Source organism: Monodelphis domestica, chromosome 6 (assembly GCF_027887165.1).
Source record: "Monodelphis domestica isolate mMonDom1 chromosome 6, mMonDom1.pri, whole genome shotgun sequence".
In the NCBI taxonomy this organism is placed as follows: Eukaryota; Metazoa; Chordata; class Mammalia; order Didelphimorphia; family Didelphidae; genus Monodelphis; species Monodelphis domestica.
Window position 1 is genome coordinate 246,275,147 of NC_077232.1, and position 22,184 is coordinate 246,297,330.

A 22,184-nucleotide genomic window follows, 5' to 3' on the forward strand; every position below is an offset into this window, starting at 1 on the left:
AGACCTGAGTTTATAATACTAACATGAAGTTCTTTTTTCCCTAAATAGTTCAATTAAATTCAATTAAACAAACAAAACTATGCCAGGAGGATTGGCTGAAGGAAATTGGAATGTTTATCTTGGAGATGAGAAGAGAAGACTTGGTCAGGGTGAGATCTCTGCATTCAAGTATTTCTCTGCCTGTCCTTCAGCTGGGGGAAAAGGGAATAGACTTGTTTTGCTTGGCCTCAAGATGGCCAATGGAGCAATGGGGAGAAGAGGAGGGAAAGGCAGATTTCTGCTTGATTTAAGGACAGAGCTGCCCCAAAGTGAGACTGCTTTGGGAGGTGATTTGTTCCCTCTCTCTGGATATCTTAAAATGGGAAAAGTATTATCATTTGTTGGGGCGAGATGACAGACAACTTTAGTACAAGCATGAGTTGGATCTCTGAGATTCCTTCCAACACTGACATTTCATAATTCTATGACATTTATTGTGCCTGAAATATACAATAAACTGCATTAGTCACTGGGGATAAAAGAGGGAAAACAACAAACCACATAGTCCCTGACTTCAAAGAGTTTTCAGTCTGGTGAAGGGGAGGAGTCATCTACATGAATATAATGAATATTAGGATGATCTGATATGATATACAATATAACATGATAGAATATAACAAACATACAATAGTAGTAAAGATATTAATTGCATAGCAAAGATCAGAATGCCATGAGAGACTAGAGAAGGAAAGAGTTTCTTGAAAGGGATAGCACCTGAGCTATAACCATTGGATTAACTCATTAGTTTCAGATGGAACTATCATGTTAGAAGTCCCCAGTAAAATGAATGAACCAAATCTTATTATCTTCATTCACAAATATACAGATATATTAATTGGAATGACATATCCTTCAGAAATATATAGTTCTTTAGATTTTTTAAAAATGCCTCTTTTTGCTGTTTTCTTTTTCTTCTCAGTAAATGTCATTGTTAGAACAGAACTTTTAAAAATGTCTTCAAATTAAAACAAAGTGGGGTTCATTCATTTAAAAAAACTGGAAGGAATTAAAGAGTGTTTCTGGAAGGGGATGATTCTTGTGGTAGGTCCCAAAAGAAGAAAGAGATTTTAACTGACAGAGATGGGGAGAGGGCCAGTGTCCATTCTAGGCATGGAGGATCTAAGTATTCTTCTACTCATGAGAGGAAAAGGTGGTATAGTGAATTAAATGCTGGACTTGAATCAAGAACACTTGGGTCAAAATACTACTTCACATACTAGCTATGCAACCTTAGGCAAATCCCTTCATACTTCTGGGTCTCAGTTAAATCTGTGAATCTAAATCTAATCCTATATAAAATAAAATGTATAATTCTGGGAAAGGTCGGGATGAAGTAAGCAAATGGTGAATAAGTTAGTTTGACCAAAGAACAGATTGTCTAAAATGGAACATCATGAAATAAGACTAGATAGGCACAGGTCTGGCTAGAGAGGATGTTAAACATGCTCTATGTAGAAGAGGCTTTGCAATGTGGCAGAATTAATATTGGGTTCAAACTCCACCTCTGTAACATTTTTTGTAGCCTTGAATGAGTCATTTGCCTCCTCTAGGCTTCAATTTCCACATCTGTAAATAATAGGACTAAACTAGATGCCTTCTATGGTGCATTCCCATGCCAAATTTATATCCCGTGAATAATGAGGAGGTATTGAGGGCTAGAGTATGGCAGTGATTCGATCAGACCCATATACTATGATTATCACTCTAAAAGAGAAGGGAAGGCATTAAAGATGTATGGAGACCAATAAGTTGCTATTACAATTGTCTAAATGAAAAGTAATGAAGATCTGAATTAGACTATGTGCCACATAAATGGAAAGGAAGAGGCACAAGAGATATTTTAGAATTCTTGTAGCATCTCTTTTAAAAAAAATCAGTAAAGAAAATATTAATTTGTTGAGCTAAGTGCCAAATAACATACAAGAGTTTACTCATAATTAATGGATGTTAATGAATAATAGAAGTAACTAAACACTGCTATCCCCTAAAAGTCAAAAGAAGTAAAGCAGTGCCCACATCAGAGATCCTACCTTTATCAAAATATAAGTAATGAGTTCCTTATTAAAAATATCTTCTTTTTCTTCCCTTCAGATCCAAATAATATAGCTGTCTCCAACTATTTTGAGAGCTGAAAGTGGAGTTTGGATTTAATCTGTTCTGTTTGGCCCTCAGTGACTATACCAAAAATAAAATATAGAATCTTTAAAGGGGTAAATATAGGTTCCATATTAGGAATGTAAAAACTTCCCAACAAGTTACCCAAAAAAATGGAATGAGTTGCCTCGAAAGATTTCTCCTCCTTCAGGGTCTACAATCAGGGAGACTGGATGATCATTGATTAGTTTGTAATAGTAGGGTCTCTTTTCAGATGTGAATTAGATACAGCTGCTGCTAAAGTACCATCCAATGCTAAATTTCAAATGCTAAAATCATTACTGTTTTATTTCCTCCTGGACAAGTGCTCTCCAATTTCTCCCAATTTGTGAAAATACTATTAGAAGTTTCTAGATGCTGGAGTTAAGAAATTGAGTTAGGAAGACCCTAGTTCCTGCATCAAACTTCCTAGCAAATTACTTAATGTTTCTTTGCCTCAGTTTCCTCATCTATAAATTAAAAAAAATCTCTCAAAGTACTTGTCTCACGGGGTTTTTGTGAGGATCAAAAGATATAAAATTCATAAAGTACACTGGAAACATTAAAAGCAACATATAAATGCTATTATTATTCTATTTGTATCAATATGCCACCAGTATTCCTATTCTTTTTCAACACAGAACAATTTGATAGGGGGTATTGCATTGGCAATAATTAAAGCATTCTGAAAATGCATTAGTATCTAATTTCTAAGGAATTTGTCAGTAGTAGAATAAAGGAACATAAAAAAAAAATCACAGTTTCTGGGTTCCACTAGCATTCAAGTTAATCAGTTGGGTACACATGATTTTGCACTAAGGGAATCAGAATTCCCTAATTAAATCATTTCCATCTAGACATAGAAAATAGTAATACATGTCATTTTTACATAGTTTTGGGATGTTCTAATTTATTGACTCTCTACTGTCTTTCAGAACAGAACATCATTCTTTGAAGTAAGGCTAATGAACCTCACAGATTTTTGTTTCTGGTTGACATTTTTTCTCTTTTACCAACTTTGTTAATAAGAAGAAACCTTTCATTTTTGTATTAAAAACAAAGAATGAGTTCCTGTAGCAAGTAGATTTCTTTATTAGTCCTAATAAGAATCGGAAGCCATAGCTACTAGAAGTTATTAAAAATTCCAAACAAACATTCCGCATAGACCATTTTCAAATTTCTTCTCCCTGAGCTCATTACATCTTCCACAAATGATCTCTTCTGTCTTCTCCTCCCCCTTTCCCGCCCCCAGGGCTCTTGCTACCCTAAAGCTTATTTAACATACTTCAGAAGGATTGTAAGTATAAATTTAATTCATGTACTCTAATATCTTTGGGGATAAGCACCACTGAAATCCAGTTCTTACACCATAAATTCCTGTAATAAAACACTTCATTATACCACCAATGTAGTCATATCACCCACCAGAACATACAGACACAGAATGTGGTTCTCCTAATAGAACAAAATGTCTCTCTAGTGGGTGGGATTCTTTTCCAGACCAATAGAAGTATTGAAACAGAGTTTGAAATTTTATATGAAGCTTCTTTAGTGATGTCATTTTTTTTTTCATCCATTGCTTGCTGTTAGGAAAATGGAAGGGTAGGGACAGCTAAGTGGTTCAGTGAATAAAGTTCTGGGCCTGGAGTCAGAAAGACCCGAGTTCAAATTTGACCTCAGAGACTTGCTCACGGTGTGACCCTGGGCAAGGCACTTAAAACTTTTTCCTTCCATTTCCTCATTTGTAAAATGAGTTGTAGAAGGAAATGGCAAACATCTCCATATCTTTGCCAAGAAAACCCCAAATGGGGTCAGAAAGTGTCAGACACCACTGAAAAATGCCTAATCAGAAAAATGAAGAATAATTCTTCCTCATATGCAGGAGAAAATAAATCAGTAGGAGGATGAGAAAGAAAAGAGAACAGGAATGTAAAATAAGATAAGAAAATATGACAAGGAAGAGGAACAGGAAGGGAAGGAAGAGGGAACAGAAAGAAAAGAAAGCAATGGAATAAAGACCAATATGAAAAGTTGAGGGAAGAGGGAGAAAATAGCATAGGTAAGAGAATCCTCTTTTGGGATAGTGACAATGAGTTGGGATGTGCATTCACGATTTTGCCTCCATCGACTGTACTTAGTTGTGTACTGTCCACACAGCTGGGACTATTCTCACTATAGCTGCTCCCATGGCTTGTACCAACCCAAACACCCAAATACTGTTCTAGAGTTCATTGCTACCATTATTGTTTGGGTGGGGCTTGCTTGCCCACCTGCTGCATATTCCAATGCAACCAATGGATCTAGGACATGAATCAATTTAGAACTACAAGAAAGCAAAGTTCTTGCAGTGTCAGTGTTTTCTGTTCCTTCTCCTGGTGGTAGAAAGAAGCCTCTCATCAATACTGCGTTCTGAGATTTCTTTTGATTCAGGAATCCCAGGCACCATTTTTCCATTTGTCACTCATTGACACACTATAAAATAAAAAGCTGACCAATATTTATAGTATTTACAAAGAGAGTCAGGACTCCTCTTTTGGAAAAGTCATTATACTTTGACATTTTTACTACCATTAAAACCCTTCTTGAGGTGATGTATATCTTGGAGTAATGCTCCACATAGAAAATATATAAAACAACATTTCTTTATTTCAAAGGGTGGGGGACACAGCCAATCAATGCCTATCCCTTATTCTAGAAAAGAAAGCACAGCTTGATTTCATATTCTATCTATTTAGAATTGTAAATAATGCTATGGAATATGATACAATTTACTCTTTTTCTTCTAAGCCAAATTTTATTCACAATCTAAGTTTTATATGTAACACAGTAGTGACAATATTGGCATTATATCCGCCACTCCATGTTTTAGAATCCACTGAAATGCAGAAAAAACTTTAGAGTAGTGGTTCCCGCAGGAGCCCAGGGTATCCCAAAGATGTACTTATGGACTATAAAATAGTAATATTATTAATGTTTAGTGATTATTAATCTAACTGTTAACATATAACTTAAAATAATATTTATACACTTTATTATATATTTGCTATGCATAGCTTCATATTTTAATATTTTTCTAGCATAATAATTTAGGATAAAATATTATTTAATATATTTTCTATATATTTATATAATTTTACATTATACCACATTTTCCAACCTCTTGCCATTTCATGAAATGACAAATGAGCAAATTACCTTCTATACATTAAATGTTACCTGCACATACACATTTTTAAAACATATATAGCTGCTATTATGATTAAATACAAGGTTATTTAAAGTACTACTGAATCCATGGTATTTTTTGTCTTTATTTTTTCAATCCGGAGATGATAATGGCATGATTGCTATCATGTGAGGATTTGGGGTTTATTTTTAAATTTGAAAATGGCATCGTTATATTAAAAAAAAATCCGTAACCCATGTTTGAGAGCTGTTAAGAGATATCAGTATCTCTCATTCTGACTTGGTAAAGACTAGTATTTGCAAATCTCTGATTGACTCAGATCATTATTCTACCAGGATTCCTCCATCCCCTCCCGACATACTTTTTTAAATACACACACACACACCATGAATGAAGCTACTTTTTCACTAAAAAGTGGCAAAGCCTGGACCAGATTCACTATGGAATGAGGCAAGATTAAAGCTGTCTCCCTTAAGAGGAGCTTGCTGGTTACCTCTATCCTTACAGACAAGCATTCTTGGTCATGTAAGGACATTAAAGATACTATCATTGTGGGATTTGAGCCCAGCCCTCTAAACTTTGCAGATATCACAAGACTACATGAGTCACAATTCACAGAACAGATGTGTCTCCATTTTGAGAAAAGAGGGACAATGTTTATCCCAAACTAAGTGCTTCTGTATCCTTCTTGAATTTCTTTTCTTTGTTAGAATAAAGTAAATTTTCTTTTGTTGTGTCTAATGACTTACGAATGTCATATTTTGTCCTAACATTGAACTTGAACTAAAAGGGTGCCATCCAGAGTCAATCAGGCCCTCCCCTAACAGTATATGGCCAAAGGCAAGGTCCCAAAGTCCCACAGAAGCACTAGAATGAATCTATTTTTTTTCTTTTTTGATGTTTAACAAAAATACAATGGACCTAATCCTTACATCAAAAATTTTTTAGGATCACAGAATGATTATTCTGGAAAGAACCTTAAAACATTTAATCTTCCCTTAATATTTGAAGAAATTGAGTCCTAGATGATTAAAAGACATCAAAAGTCACACAGTAAGCCAATAGTAAACAGGATGCTAAAACTAGAACTCAAAGCACTGGGCTCCTTTTACCATTCTAAATACCACCCACCCATCTAGTAGAGGAAGCTCTAACACCAAGACTTATTTCTGTTTTGATATTGGGGTGAAGTGAGGTACTTAAAATCATTTACCAGTTAACAAAAAGGGTATTTACCCACAGCTAATGTATGTAACAAAAATACAGTGACTTGGCTTCTCTGAGACAACCATCTTCACCTCCATATGGTGATGACCCTTGATGAAGGATGTGGTGGATCAGGTAGTCGTCAGAAGTCCACTAAATCCAAGAGATCCCAAGTTCTTTGTGACTGTGACTTTTTGTGCCTTTCATTGAACAGGAAGCTATGTAGGAGAAGTAGGGGGAGGAGGGAAATCAAGTCCTGGGGACAACTTTGTCTCTTTTTAAGGAAAGCTAATCCCAAAAAATTAGGAAAAGAAAAGTCTTCTAGGTCTTCCCATGCTGTTGGAGGGTGTGGAGGCGTGGTAAGAAACTTCATCAAGGGAAATATTAGTCCTATGGTGGTGTAGTAGATAGAGCACAAGCCTTGGAATCAGGAAGACTAATTTTCATGAGTTCAAGTCTGGTCTCCAGCACTACCTCAGGCAAATCACTTATCCTTGTTTACTTCAGTTCCCTCATCTGTAAAATGAACTAGAGAAGGAAATAACAAACCACTCTAGTTCTAGTATAGATGCCAAGAAAACCCCAAATGGTATCACATAAAGTAAGACACGACTGAAATGACTAAAAAACCATACCATACCACCCAAATCCGTTGTAATATACTATTGGTTTGGGATGTCTTTTAATGATTCATCTAGGCATAAGTAATGTTTCCATTTATGAATAAGAGCAGCTTTCTTTAAAGGTATATTTGTTTTTTAGAATCTTCATTCCTGCCCTCAGTGGCTTATAATCAATTTATGGAGTCCACCAGTATTGAATTGCATCCTCTCTACCATGACCATGAGTCCAAGAAACTAAATCACGAACCATGACAAGCTCTCTAAACATCAGCTGTAACACAAACCTAAGAACAAGCCTCACATATGGAGTAAGGCAAATTCTGGTGAGTCGTGCAGTGATTGACTTCGTTACATCCACGCATTGATTAAAAATTTCCATCCTCATCCTGAAAAATGGAGAATAAATATCATTTTATTTTATAAATGTTTCTGGAGAGGTAGGTATAAATTATACTTCTCTTTAATGAATTGGATTTCAAATGCATAATGGAGGAACAGGCAGACAAGGTGAAGGGATCTTCTTTAGAGAAGCCTTGTCATTAATCTTTTCATAAAACAGTGGCTCCTTTTATTTAAAAAATGTGGTCATCTCCTAAGCTATAAACCATTTAAATTAGAATGTATGAAGTGCTTAGTATGTACTGAGATTTGTGCTATGCTGGAGACTAGATAGAAAGGGCAGTACCTACCTTCAAGGAACTCATGTTCAATTTGGGGGGAAAACCCCTGCAAAAATCATTGGAGGTGCAGAAGGTATAGAGGCAATGCAAGTAATATGACCTAGTAGCCAGCATCAGGACCAATTGCAATGATCTTATGAATATGGACAGAGAGGACAGCTAGACCTTGACTTAACTGGCTACAATCTGTTTCTATCCTCTGGCCTCAGGGGAAAAGTACATGCTCTAAAAGATGTAGGTTAGATGCCTTTTTCCATCCTGTTAGTGTCTCTAAAGCTATTTTAGTAACCCCAAACAAACTAATTTCATGGTGATAAACAGGAGATCTCTCTATCCTAAAGGCATGCCCTCTGAAGAAGGTCAATGGCCCACAAAACAAGTCTCTGGAATTTGGCAAAAGCTAAAATTTCTCTCACAACACAGCAATGAGCCAACCCTCAAGGACAGTGCAGGAAAACTCCTAGAATACTGTGGGGGAGAAGGAGCACATCTAGAATAATTCAATCTTCAGATAAATCTGAAAGCTAAAATCTATGGACTACAATCCACATTCCTTTTTTGCTATAGACTAGTCTTCCCTCATCAGGACTAACCATAGACAGTGAAGTAAGAAAGTATATTCAAGGAAAATCCCTCAATTCAATCTCTCAACAATTTTAGATAATCATGTAGTGACACTAAATGCTTCTTTAATATTTCTAGAGCAAAGCATAGTAGAGGACTCCTAAATGTTACTGGAATCCATTTAATACTGATATAAATCAATGTATAAATATAAACCTTCTACAATAAAATAAACATGATTAAGTTTATTTACATTTAATAAAGTAGGGCTTGAAAGGACTTTAAAAGAATGTATCCCTTTTGATCCAGCAATACCACTACTGGGTTTATACCCCAAAAAGATAATAAAAAAGGGATCTACAAAAATATTCATAGCCATACTCTTTGTGGTAGCAAAAAAATGGACATTGAGGAGGTGTCACCAGATTGGGAAATGGCTGAATAAATTGTGGTATATGATGGTGATGGAATACTATTGTGCTGTAAGAAATAATGACCTGGAGGATTTTCATATGAACTGGAAGAACAACCATGAACTGATGCAGAGTGAAATGAGCAGTACCTAGAGAATACTGTACACAAAAAGTGAAACATTGTGGAACAATCAAATGTAACAGACTTTGCTACTAATAGCAATGCAATAATCCAGGACAATCCCAAGGGATTTATGAGAAAAAAATGCTATCCACATCTAGAGAAAGAACTTTGGGAGTAGAAATATAGAAAAAAACCATATGACTTATCATTTCTTTATATGGGTAGATGATTTAGGGTTTTGGCTTTTTAAAAGGTTGCTCTAAAGCAAAAATGAATAATATGGGAATAGGTATCAAGTGATAAAATTTGTACAACCCAGTGGAATTGATTATAGGCTCTGGAAGAGAGGAGGGGAAGAAAACAAATTATGTAAACATGGAAAAATATTTTTAAAATCAATAAATAGATAAGGAAAAATAATAAAGGTAGGGCTTTGAAAAAAAAAAGACTCTCCAAAGGAATTAGGATCCTTCCCTTTGGGGTTTTTAGATGTGAGACTGCCTTAATCAAAAGTTAGTTTGACAACGAAGGTCTAACCTAATTCCAAAGCTGTTCAAGAACAAGGACATCTTGTCTACATCTAATCTGGTCCAACCTTCTTGATTTACAATTGAAGAAATGGCAGCTCATGGCAGGAAACTGAGTAATTTCCCAAGGTAACACCATTTGTATCAAAGGTAATATCTGAACCGAGATCCTTTAAAACAAGAGCCCACTGCCTTTAACACTGCCCCACATAGGCTTCTACTAGGAGGCCAAAAAATGTGTCTACCATGAGGCCCTGGACTTTCATGGGCATATCAACCCAAGAGAACTAGCCCCATCTAAGCCCAGTTATATTTAACAATTTGGTCAATGTGGAATTGCATGTTCTTAAATCTTCAAAGTTAAAAAAAAAATCATTTTCTCGAACACTGTTGGTGTTTATTTGTTTTGAAATGTTTCATGACAACTACAAATCCTATTCTGGAATGTGGGAAAACAGAGAAGCAAATATAAACATTTTGACCTTCTTACCTTCCTGCCTGGTTTGTAACATCATCTGTTTACAAGAGGCCTGGTTTTTACAAAGTAAATCCCTCAAATCCTAGATATGAGGACTTTCATCCAATCACTTGCCAAAGTAATTTTGGAGAAAACAAAAATGCTCTAGGCAATTCAATTTTAGTTCACATGAATGTGAGCCTCAAGATTATATATTCCTAAACTGATACCATTGAATCTTGATCCAATTTCCTGATAATTAGTTTGTTTTAGTATTCCTATTTCCTCTACCAAGGCACATACTTGGGTTTCATATTGTGAATTTTGAGATATCTGAAACCAATCTAACTTTCTGAACTTTTTCCTTTTCTAGTAACCATCAACTGACATCATAATTTTAGGAAACAAAGATTTGCAAGAGTTTTTCCAACATTTCCAAATTGGGAAAATAACATTTTTACATGCTGTCCTCTAGAGGTAGCTGTCTAAATGAAAAACAGTCTGATTGAATCCATTTATCATCACAATCTAATAATGTTTGATAGTAGTTCTTGGAATAGGTCCAGGGGTAAATCTATCATTATAGAGTCAAAGTTATTATTTTATAACCTGTCTTTCGTTGCTTATTTCTATCCATCAGATTCCAGACCAGGTAAAAATGACCTTTTCCCCTTAAATTTATTTTAACACATTTCAATAAACAACAGAGAGGATAACACAAAATAAAACATGATTCTGATTATATTTGGGACAGCAAGGTGATGCAGGGGACAGAAATCTGGGGCTTATCTGACACTATTTGTATGACCCTAGAAAGTCACTTAAACCTGCCTGCCTCGGTTTCCTCATCTGTAAAGTGATCTGGAGGAGGAAATGGCAAACTATTCTAGTATCTTTGCCAAGAAGATTCCATATGTGGTCACGAGTCAGACATGACTGAAGTGATTGAACAGCAACAACTTACATACAAGTTTTTTGCACATACCAGTCTATCAGTTAAAAGTAGAAAACAAAAGAACAAATCAGAAAAAAATCTTTGTAACAAGTTTCTCTGATAAAGATGTCATATTCAAGATATATAAGGAACTGATTTTTTTTAAAAAAACTATAGAAATGAGAGTTTTTCCCTAATAGAAATGTGGTCAAATCACATAATCACATAGCTTCCAAAGGAAAAAATCCAAGCTACCATCAACAATATGAAAAATGCTCTGAATACCTGACACCAAGAACAAATTAAAGCAACTGAAATTTTGATCTCACACTCATAAGACTTGCAAAGATGACAAAAGAGAAATATGACAAATATTGGAAAAACTTTAGAAAAGAGCCAATAAATATTTATTAACTCCCTACCATGGACCAGAACCACACATAGCATTGGGGATACAAGTAAATTGTTGGCAAAGCTGTGAATTGGTTCAGGCACTCTGGAAAGCATTTGGAGCTAGGTCCCCAGAGAAATTCAACTATGCATACATACCTTTTATCTCACTATGCCACTATTAGACCTATATGCCTAAAGATATTAAAGAAAAAGGAAAAAACCTATCTGTCCAAAATTTTTACAATAGCCCCTCCCCACTTTTTGGTGGTAGCCATGAATTTGAAAATTAGGAGCTATCTTCTTTTTAGGGAATGGCTAAACAAATGATACATGACTGTAACAGTATTATTATACATTTAAAAATGGCAAAATGGTTCATTTCAAAAGGAAATTAGAAAAGACTCGTATGAACTGATGCAAAGAGAGATGAGCGTATCTAGGAGAACAATTTACACATGTGAAAATATGGTAGAGAAAAACTACTCAAAGACTTCAGAACTCTGAATAGCGCCGTGATAAATACCTTGAATACAAAAGAATGACGATGAAACACCACTCATCTCCTGCCAGAAGAGTGATAAACTTGAAGCACAAAGAAAAACAAACATTTTCAGGCTCGACCAATGAGGAATTTGTTTTATTGGACTATGAATGTTTATGATAAGGTCTTTTTTGTTGGTTAGGTTTTGTTATTTTATTGTTGTTTAGGAGGTGGGATTGGAGATGCAGGGACTAGGAGAGAGAAATTATAAATGTTTATAAAAATAAGTAAAATTAAAAAACAAATTTAAGAAGTGTATTCTGACCCTCAGAATCACTTCCCACTCACCCCCCATCACCTGGGTCACTACTAGAACAGTGAACTTATTGGAATGAAAAAAACTGTTATTTTGAAAAAATTTCTTTAATTTAATATTCAATAGTCTGAGACAAAAGTAATATCAGGCATAAGCTCATCTTATGTGAAATATTTTTCTCTAACAACTAATCAACAAATTGTATGTAGGAAGCAAACCAATGCTCTAGGACCTGGAAAATCTAAGAAAGAGCCAACAAAATTTTTGGTTGGATGAAGATAGGAGCACTACCATACCACCCACCACCAAAACAAGCAAACAAAAAAACTATACAAGCTATGGAGACCATATCTCAAATGTTTTTTTTGTTTAATTTAAAAACATTTTATTAAATTCAATATTTTTAGCTAGATATAGTATAGTGTATAGAAATTGTTCCTCAGTTCAGATCCAACTTCTGGCATTTACAGATTATGCAATGATCAGCAAGTCACAGAATCTCTTAATATTCCAAGCAATTCTCTAAGATTATAAATTGCAGAGAGGATGCTGCCCTGCATTGGTAGCAGGAGTTTCTTCATGAAGTTTACTTATCACAGTGAAATATCAGATCAACACTATTTCTCTATTTTCAAACAACTCATCCACTCAAAAATTTTTATTTCCACATATATTATTTGAAAGCTTTGGGTTCAACCACCAGAAATCATTATTACTATAGATTTGGGAATATCATCATTCAGAATATTGTTTAAAAAAGATAATTCCTAATACCAAAGTCACAATTATGGGCTAAAGGAAAGGGGAATAGCTCTTTAATCTGCATCAATGGCCAAGTGGCATCCAAAATACATCTGCATCAGTCTCAAATTTCCCCTTGATCCTATAAGTTCACCAGGGGATGACATGTTCATGTGGGTAAATATTAAAATTATTTTGGGATGGAAAGGTTATGATGAGAGAAGGATTTGGAGCTGTGAAGGGGAATGTGATGTAGATAAGGGATTGGCTAAAGAAAAGAATAGCCTTGCAAAGCCATTAGTTTTCAGAATTGTTTATTTAGATCCACAGTTCCCAATATGGCTGTCATGTCCTACAATTAGTCAACTAACATTTTTAAGCACTTTTCAGGAACTATAGTAAGTGCTGATAGGGAAAAACCTGAAAGATAAAAATAGTTGTTGTTTTTTCTCTCTTATGTATCTAAGTTATTCTGTGGCTCCCAGGTTAGGATCAGAAGAAGACTAATATATTTTCATTCTGATCCTGTATCAGTCCTGAGGGGTTCTAGTTTCCTGACATACACTTATAACCTACCTGATGGACTCACTCAGTAGAGCATCTTATTGAGGCCAGTATTTGGTCAGATAGATCAACTATGGTTGATGGTTGGTCCCTATAATGAAACTTCAAAGGCAAGAGGACAAAAGTTCTCAGATAAGCTGCAGAACTGGGTGGCAATGAGTTTTCAGGGACAGCAATGATTTCTGAGTAATATATACACAAACTAAGAAATAGTACCAAAGTCTAAAGATAATATGAAGCTAAAAGAATGGGGGAACAGAAAAGAGAATTGGAATCTGGAAGAGTTAAAATGTTTGTTCCTGTGACTAGATCAGTTTTACATGGTGGACTGTAAGATTCCATCTGTTGAGAAAAGAGGGGGAGTTCGGAGATGTGAGAGGAATTTATGAAATTTGCTTTTTATGAAATTTATGAAATTGTGTTTTAATGCTGAACAAAAACAGTTTTATGCTGCTTTGTATTAAATATATACACATTTATATGAACATTGTATGTATAATGTATACATATTATACATTCTCCTTATACATATACATAGGTGTCTATATGTGTATGTATGTAATGTGCATGAATGTGTATCAAGAATAGGTGCATGGATAAAAAAACAATATTTTCATTACTCTAGAGAATTCCCAGGTGCATAATCTCCCTGTACCAATGCACATTGGTAACTTCTCTGTAACTTACACTCTTAGAGAACTGAGTAGGACATTGAAAGGTGACTTTCCAGTGTGATGGAGCAATCGTGTAGCAGAGGTGGAACTTGAACCCCCTGTCTTCCTGCTTAGCTAGCTCTGATTCTATTCAGCCATACTGCCTCAGAACTTTTTGAGAAGATATTAAAAAAATAGATGAAGTATTTTTACTTAGAATGACCTATTCAACCCTGAAATGAAAAGGATTTCCTAATAATATGAATTACATTTCACTGATGTTGAGAGTTGTTTAAATTAGGAGAAGGTGACTGAATTTACAATGTTGGAGTCTCAGCTAGGATTTGGTAACCACTCACAGATAAAGAATTTGAAAGTTTTATGGTTACATAGTAAATCTACGATTCTCTATATGAATATGCTATTCAAGTGAGAGTATAATGTAGTGAAGGCTGATTTCACTTTGGCAAAGCGTGGTATTTTAACAGTGGGAGAATCAGCAAACATTTGGAAGTTAAGAATCTTACCATGTTTCAAAGTGTATATGGGAGTGAATGACTACAAGCTCACACTTTCAGTTAGCTGGATTAAAAAAAAAACTGTCATTAAATTCCTTCCGAAGAAAAAGTGAGAAATGAAGTGAAAAACCAACCCTTCCTATAAATTTTCAATTCACTGGATCTCAGAATTTAGAAATTAAAGAATTGATACAGAGGATTATAAAGTTTCAGCCAATCCACATTCCTATACTTATCTATCTGGCTCACGGTAACTTCCAATATCCAAATTGGTTGTAGTAATAGACAATATGGATTTGGTAAATTTGTACATCAGCATGTGAATATGTTAGTGTTATGAGATTTCATTTAGGTACACAAAAATGTCTTAATCCTGCTTTCAAAGGAAAAATTACTTAGCAAATAATATATTTTCTGATCTATGCTTTATATGTTGGTTTTAGTCATTTTAAATTTTATTGGTTCAAATATTTTTACCAATATAGATTTAACCTATCATAAGTTATGAGAAAAAATAAATTTGGTTTGATATTATTTTAGTTGGATCCATTACATTATTTCTGTATTAATTTAATCCTCAGAGGCAAAATTAGCATACTTGTCATTAATGGGAATTTGGTCACCAATGATATTGCCCATTGTGGGTGTGCCTCATTCACCAATAAATAACCACCAAATTAGTAGGTACAAACTTGGATTACTGATTTCATTTGAATAATTTAGCCACCCACATTGCAATGGAATTTGTTGAGGAAAGGTCCAATACCCTTTGGGATCTATCAACATTCTAGCTGAACCAATCCAGGAAAAAGTGGTAAACACAATGGAAGGAGGAGGGATGGTATTTCATTTTTAAAAATAACTTCTGGTGACAATGTTTTCAATTTTTTATGTTTTGGAGCTATCATGGAACATTTTAGGTCATTTTTAATAGATTCTGGGCAAGTCCTGAAGCAACATTCTTGGAGCACAGATACATCAGGAAAACACATAGGACAAATGAAATAGAGATAGAAATGGGAGAAGTAGGCTGAGGAGGAGATGAATGTATGGAAGTTACTAATGATACTAACAAGGCACTTTAAGCTTACATTAAAGAAATAGGAGCAATGGTGGATAGAGGACACCAGTCAGTTGGAACATTTAGAATTAAGTAGTACATTTGTGCTTCTCTCTAGATATATGCAATTCTACTATTGAAAATGCATGTATAACTGTCGCAAAGGTTAATTTTATTTTGGCCAAGTGTGATGGTTTAGCTGCCTAATGGTTGGTGAAGCAACACAAGATAGACTCTATTTCAGTCAATAATAAGACCCAATTCATGAGATTGGATTGTAGAAAATAAGGAAATGGGATGACCTCCCTTGGATTGTGCCAAAAGACTACTTCGCCTGTCTCCAGAGAAGATACTTGCTCTTAAGGCTCACAAAGGGAGATTTCTGATATGAAAAAAAAAACAACAAAAAACAGGAGTTCAATGAAGAGAACATTGTAAATGCATAGAGAACTTGGATTTTCAAAAGGTAAAAAAGGGACATAGAGTCAAAGGATGAATATCGGAATATAGCATATTAAGAATCCTTTTGGGAACACTCAAGCTCAGAATAAGGTAAGGCTGGAAAAGAAAAGAAAGGAGAATAAGAAGATGAGTGTTTTGTTTTTGTTTCTTGTATGTAGCAGAAGTTTACCCTATTGAGAGGAAAAGAAAGATCAAAGAAGTGACTGTAGACATGCTTAGGGAAGATGGGAGAGATTACTGACAATAGAGAGAAAGCAGATCATTGGATTCCTATTAGTGTTTTTTGTTTTTCTATGGGGAAAAAAACAACAACAATGAAATTGCTTGCTTCCCTGGTCACAAATCAAATACAACTAGAAATGTGCAGTGCTCATAATCCCTTTTTCCATTATATTCACATTTCAGTCGATTGGAGAATGCCAGAATGGAGCCACTTGCTTATAGATCCAATACCTCTCAGGATAGCCTATTCCAACCAAGGGGGAAAAATGAGGGTAAAATACGTTCTTTTTAGTACATACTGCTTAAAATAATATTTGGCAAAATGCAAAACTGATTTAACCTTTAAGTATACCGTGAGTGCTGTGATATATAGCTGTAACTGATTAATAATGTGTACCCTCTCACTGGTGAAAGGCTTTGTTGGTTGACAGTTATTAATAAGGTCCAGAGAAATGGAAGTTGCTGAAATGTGCATTCTTTCTAGCACCCCGGAAACTTTGAGATTTTATCTTCAAGATCAAAATATACAAAGTTTCAGATTTCCAATACTGAACAAGTTTCCTATTAGGCATCAAATGTCAGTCTCATACTGACTTATACTGGCTTAAGAAAGAAAGAAAAAAATTGGTTGTAATTAGCATATATCCTAACCTTAAAAACAAATAAACCCTTACCTGCTGTCTTAGAATCAATACTATGTATTGGTTCCAAGGCTGAAGAGCAATAAGGGCTAGACAATGGGGGTTAAATGAGTTGCCCAGGGACACACAGCTAGGAAGTGTCTGAGGCCAAGCTTATATCCTAATTAATGCTATTCATATATTTTCTTGGTAATGTTCTGGGACAATGGTTGGTTTTTTCCAGATACAAATTACCCTTTTAAAAATATGTATTAGATGAGGAGATCTTGACATGGGTCCACTGAATGGTCCACGAATAGATTTTAGAGGGTCTATGAACTTGGATGAGGAAAAAAAAAACAACTTTGTTTTCATTCATCTTTAATTTATTTTATAATATTATGCATTTTATTTTATGCACTTAAAAATATTATTCTGAGGAATGCATGAGTTTTACCAGACTACCAGAGAAGTTCATAATACAAAAAGCTACTATTCTAAAATTTTGGCAGGAATCGTGCTCAAATGCCTGACCTATAATTTGTGCAATTTAATCTCTTCCCTTTTTTTGAAAATCTTGCAGTATCTTTCCCATTCTTTGTGCCCTTTCAAAGATTAATACCTTAGTTCAAAAGTCACATCCACCATAATTTTTTAGTAGCATAAGATGTAGTTTGACTGAAAGCTAGTCACCTCTTTTCCTCTATTTATCTTAGGCTTCATTTCCCCATTTCCCATTTTTTGTGCTTCTTTTTCCAGTACAGACAGTCTTCCTCTTGGCAATGAAAACAGAAACAAATGAATATTTGAGTAGCTCTGTTTTGTTTTACATGTTCACATCATTGCTCTAGCCATTTGAAGGATATATCTCATTCTTTCTTTGAAACACCATTAATATTGCTTATAGTGGTTCCTCAGCATTTTAACTTGTCCTAACTGCCCCATGTTGGTCATTGAGACCTGTAGCATTCACTTTAGTCTCTTTAGACATCAGTGTCTTTCTTTCCACATGAAAATTATTTCCTTTTATATCTTTAGAGCTCTGTATCCTTCCTGAGTTTGCATTTTTGGTAGAAGTCTAGTCTAGTCCATGTGGTAAGAGCAGTATCTTAACCCTTGCCTCCATTAAAATTAGTCTATTTTCCTTTTTAAAAGAATATTAAAATTATTCTTGAGAAATAAGGACTTGAAGAAATTCTTGAGAACACTTAGTGACTATTCTTGAAAAATAATGTTTGGAGTCACAAAGATTCCAGATGCTGATACCATATATATCACTCCTAAGAAGCTTCTGGAAGGCTTTGATATTTGACTGGTGAACTGAGATGGGCAAGTAGGCAAGAGAGTTTCATTCAGCTGAAGCAACTCAGTTTATTCTCAATGAGTTACCTTGGTGAATATCTTCTTCTATGGCTAAGAATATTTTTGTCAACAAATTACCTATGAATTTATTACTTGCAAGAGTTTAGGGAGGCTATTTAACTCCTTGGGACCAGTTTGCCCAACTATAATAAAGAGAAAATTGGACTGCAGGAACTCTAAGGACCCTCCCAACTCTCAATCTATGCATCTTTGAAGTCAACACACTTTTCTCTTATTGAGAGGATGAATTAGGAAATCCCCAAGAAAGATATTCATTTCTTCTTTTTCAGACTCTTATTAGATGATCTTAGAATGTTTTATGCCTCTATCAAACTTCCCTCCTTTTTTACTGGTTCCTTGGAATCTTGGGGTTAAGAGAAAGTTGAAATGTGTTGTTGTTGTTTTCCTTTCTCTTTAAGTTACTCCAAAAAACTACTATCTATTAATCACTACCCTTAATTATAAGTGACCAAGAAACAAAGTCAGGAAGACCTATTTTTAATTTTTCCATTTTATTTTATTGTTTATTTATAGATATTTTATTTTCCCAATTCCATGTAATACCAATTTTCAACAAAAATTTGCTGAAATTATATGATTCAAATTGTCTCTCTCCCACCCTTTCCTCCCCACTCTTAGAGATGGTAAGCAATTTGATCTGGGCTATAAATGTATTATCATGAATAACATATTTTGATATTGGTCACTGTTGTAAGAGAATATTCAAATAAAAACCAAACCCCCAAAACAAAACCATAAACAAACTAATGTGAAATATCATATGCTTTGATCTGCATCCAAACTCCAACAGTTCTTTCTCTGAAGGTGGATAGCATTTTTTGTCATAAGTCCTTCAGAACTGAAGAGGACCTATTTTTTTTTTTAAGGAGAAAGCAGATTTTAATATACATGAGGTCCCTCTGTTAAAAAAAAAATAAAAAAAAGACCTCTCATTCACTAATATAGCCTCCATAACTCTAGTTGGCTGTGGGGTTTTAAAATATTCCTATTACTAGTAGATTGAGAGCCAGACCTAAAAAAAGGGAGAGCCTGGGTTCATTTGACCTCAGATTCTTCCTAGTTATGTGACCCTAGGTGAGTCACTTACCCTTATTTTATTACCTAGCCCTTTGTAGTACTGATTCCAAGATGGAAGGTAACAGCTTAAAGATAATGCCTCTTAACCTTTCCTCTTTAGAGTTAGCTAGCAAAGCTAACTTTATTATTATTAATTACATGTTATTTTAGGCCCAATAACACAATGAGGATAGATGATGGGAAATAAAAGCCATTTTAGTAATAAACATTGTGTGAAATAGGAAAGTAAATTGTCAGGAGAAAGAGTGAATGTGTAATCTAGCATTTATCTGTCTTTTCTTTAAGTAACAGGTTGTTAGGAAGAGGAGTTCATATATATATATATATATATATATATATATATATATATATATATATATATATATATATATATATGTAGTCTCTACTGGTTCTTGGTCCAGCTTTTTTTTTATCGTATATGGCCCAGGTTGGGTTGAAAACTTATTTGGGATAAGGCTGTCTTCTTCCCAAGAGCACAAATCTTCCAGATAAAGGTTTTCATGCTCATGGACTGGGGCTTTTCTAATCAATCTGTCACTTTTTTTGTGTTTCTTGAAAAAATGAACTTGACCAAGATTAACAAATATAAATATTGCTATATACAAGGAACAGGAAAGAGGCTTATATATGTAACAGATATAGATGTATATACATATATGTGAGTATATATTACATAGAGCTTTTTAAAGCATAGATGACATTTTATATGGTAGTACTAACACTACCTTACTTTTTTGTACCTCCTTCTAATTTCCTTTTATTCTTTTTTGTCTATTATAAAATATTTCATTGGCATTTCTTTCTTCTCTTTTTTTTAATCGCTATCACTAACCTCTACTCCCCCACTCAAAAATAATGTCTTCTTTTGTAACAAAAGAGTGAAAAAAATTCAAACCCTGGTTATATGTGAAAGTGTTTCTCATTCCACATCTAGATTCCATTCCCTCTCTGCCAAGAGGTAGGAAGCATACTTGACCAGCAGTCTTGTAGCACGAAGACCAATTTGCATTGATCACAGTTCTTATGTCTTTCAAAATACCAGATCTTCTCAGTATTTATCTGATGCTTGTGGGATAGCTCTTAACCTGCCTCCTTCAAGAAACAAATTTCCTTCCCCCTTCTTCTTAGTCTGAGAACAGCTGTGGGACAGAGTATAAGCCAATTCCTGAACTAGACTGTGGGTGATCTTGGCACCTAAAGGGAAAAGCCACATGAGATATCACTCAGGCCAATATTAACATATCTGAAGCCTGGGAGGTGGTGTTTTGGAGAAGGGGGCTCACAGGTGTCTGGAGTGGTACACCAGGTTCTACTCTCCATTTCTTGTGAAGTTTTCTGATCAGGATGTTGCTGTCCTGCAGCATAAAAACCTTTGCCTACATCTCACTGGGAAAAGGCAAAATCACTGGGAGTTGAACATTCTTTTGCCTTTGATGTGCTCAATTACTAGAGTTCTTACATTTTCAGAGGGTCTCAGAGCTGAAAATAGAAGTTAAGAGTGAGCTGTTTACTGTTTTTCTTCACTGACTCTTGGGTCCCTTTATGCTCTCTTCCAGGAACAAGGACAGATAGCACTTTGAGAAAGATAACAATTACTACTCTATAGCAGTAAGGCAAATAGCATGTTCTATAACAATTAAGTATTAGAAACTCCACTTGTGGTACTAGAAGAGAACTTGATCACAAAGGATAAACCAAGGCATATATTGCCTTTTTCTTGTCTCAGTTCCCTTGATTGTTAATGGGGATAATAATAATACCTACCTCTTAGAGGTTTTGTGGGGATCAGATGAAATAAAATTTGTAATGGGCTTTGCAAATATTAAAGCACTGTTCCAGTTACATATTATTAATAATTATTATAAATTTATATTAGAATTATTAAAATGGGTAGAAATTACATAGTATTATGATAATCCAGGATTGAGAAGATAAGGATAATGACAAAGGGACTGAAGAGACAGGAATGGATACCAAAGAGCCTTTGAAGGAAGAATTATTAGGAAAACTGATGACTAAAAGAGGTCAAAGATGATTCCTGTGTTTTAAACCTGGGAATAAGCATTTATGCTTAGTCAGATAGACAAATTGAGATGCCCACAATTTTACAAAGACTAAGATTTAAAGGCACTTTAGATCTGCTATCTTGCTTGACTGACATAGAAGTGGAATGAGTCTTTTTCTTGAGAATGTTTCTCTTCAACAAGGATTCAAAAAGGGCACCACTTCATTACGATTAATGAGCAATCATAAGTGAAAATTTTTCTTATGGAGAAGGAAAACTTAATTACACATATCTTATCTAATACTTGAATAAAAATACCTGATAATTTTCACATGGCAAACATACTGTATAGCCTTTGTATGAAGGCTAGGTTAAATGAAAAATCAGAATTGTTCAATTTGTGATTTATCATATTAATATTGTATAAAATTGGGAAATATAGGAGGATTTATTATAAATGCTACAAGCCTAGGAAAATTAATTTAGAATATATTTTAAGATAAAGTTAGATGAATTTCTTTAAATTGCCCCTTAACTTTTATATTATGTATTTTATATGCATGACTTTATGTTATATATTATTGCCTTCATTAATAGAGGACTTAAAGGCTTCTAGATGACAATGGAAAATCATAAAGTATGTGGTATTATTAACATATGACTCAATTTTCAAGAAAAATGAGTACTATTAATTGGCGTCCCAAAAGGTTAAATATTTCAGTCCATGTACCTACCAACTTTTCACCAATTTTTGATACATGTGGTTCTACTCCATATCATAAGACCTGGATGCATTTAAAGT

The 22,184-nt window shown here is 34.5% G+C and overlaps 1 protein-coding gene across 50 annotated transcripts in view; it reads right to left on the bottom strand.

The window, feature by feature from the left end:
* ANK2 (ankyrin 2) overlaps nt 1-22,184 on the bottom strand; it is a 765,649-nt gene that overhangs the window by 221,751 nt on the left and 521,714 nt on the right. The gene's annotated exons all lie outside the window — the stretch shown is intronic.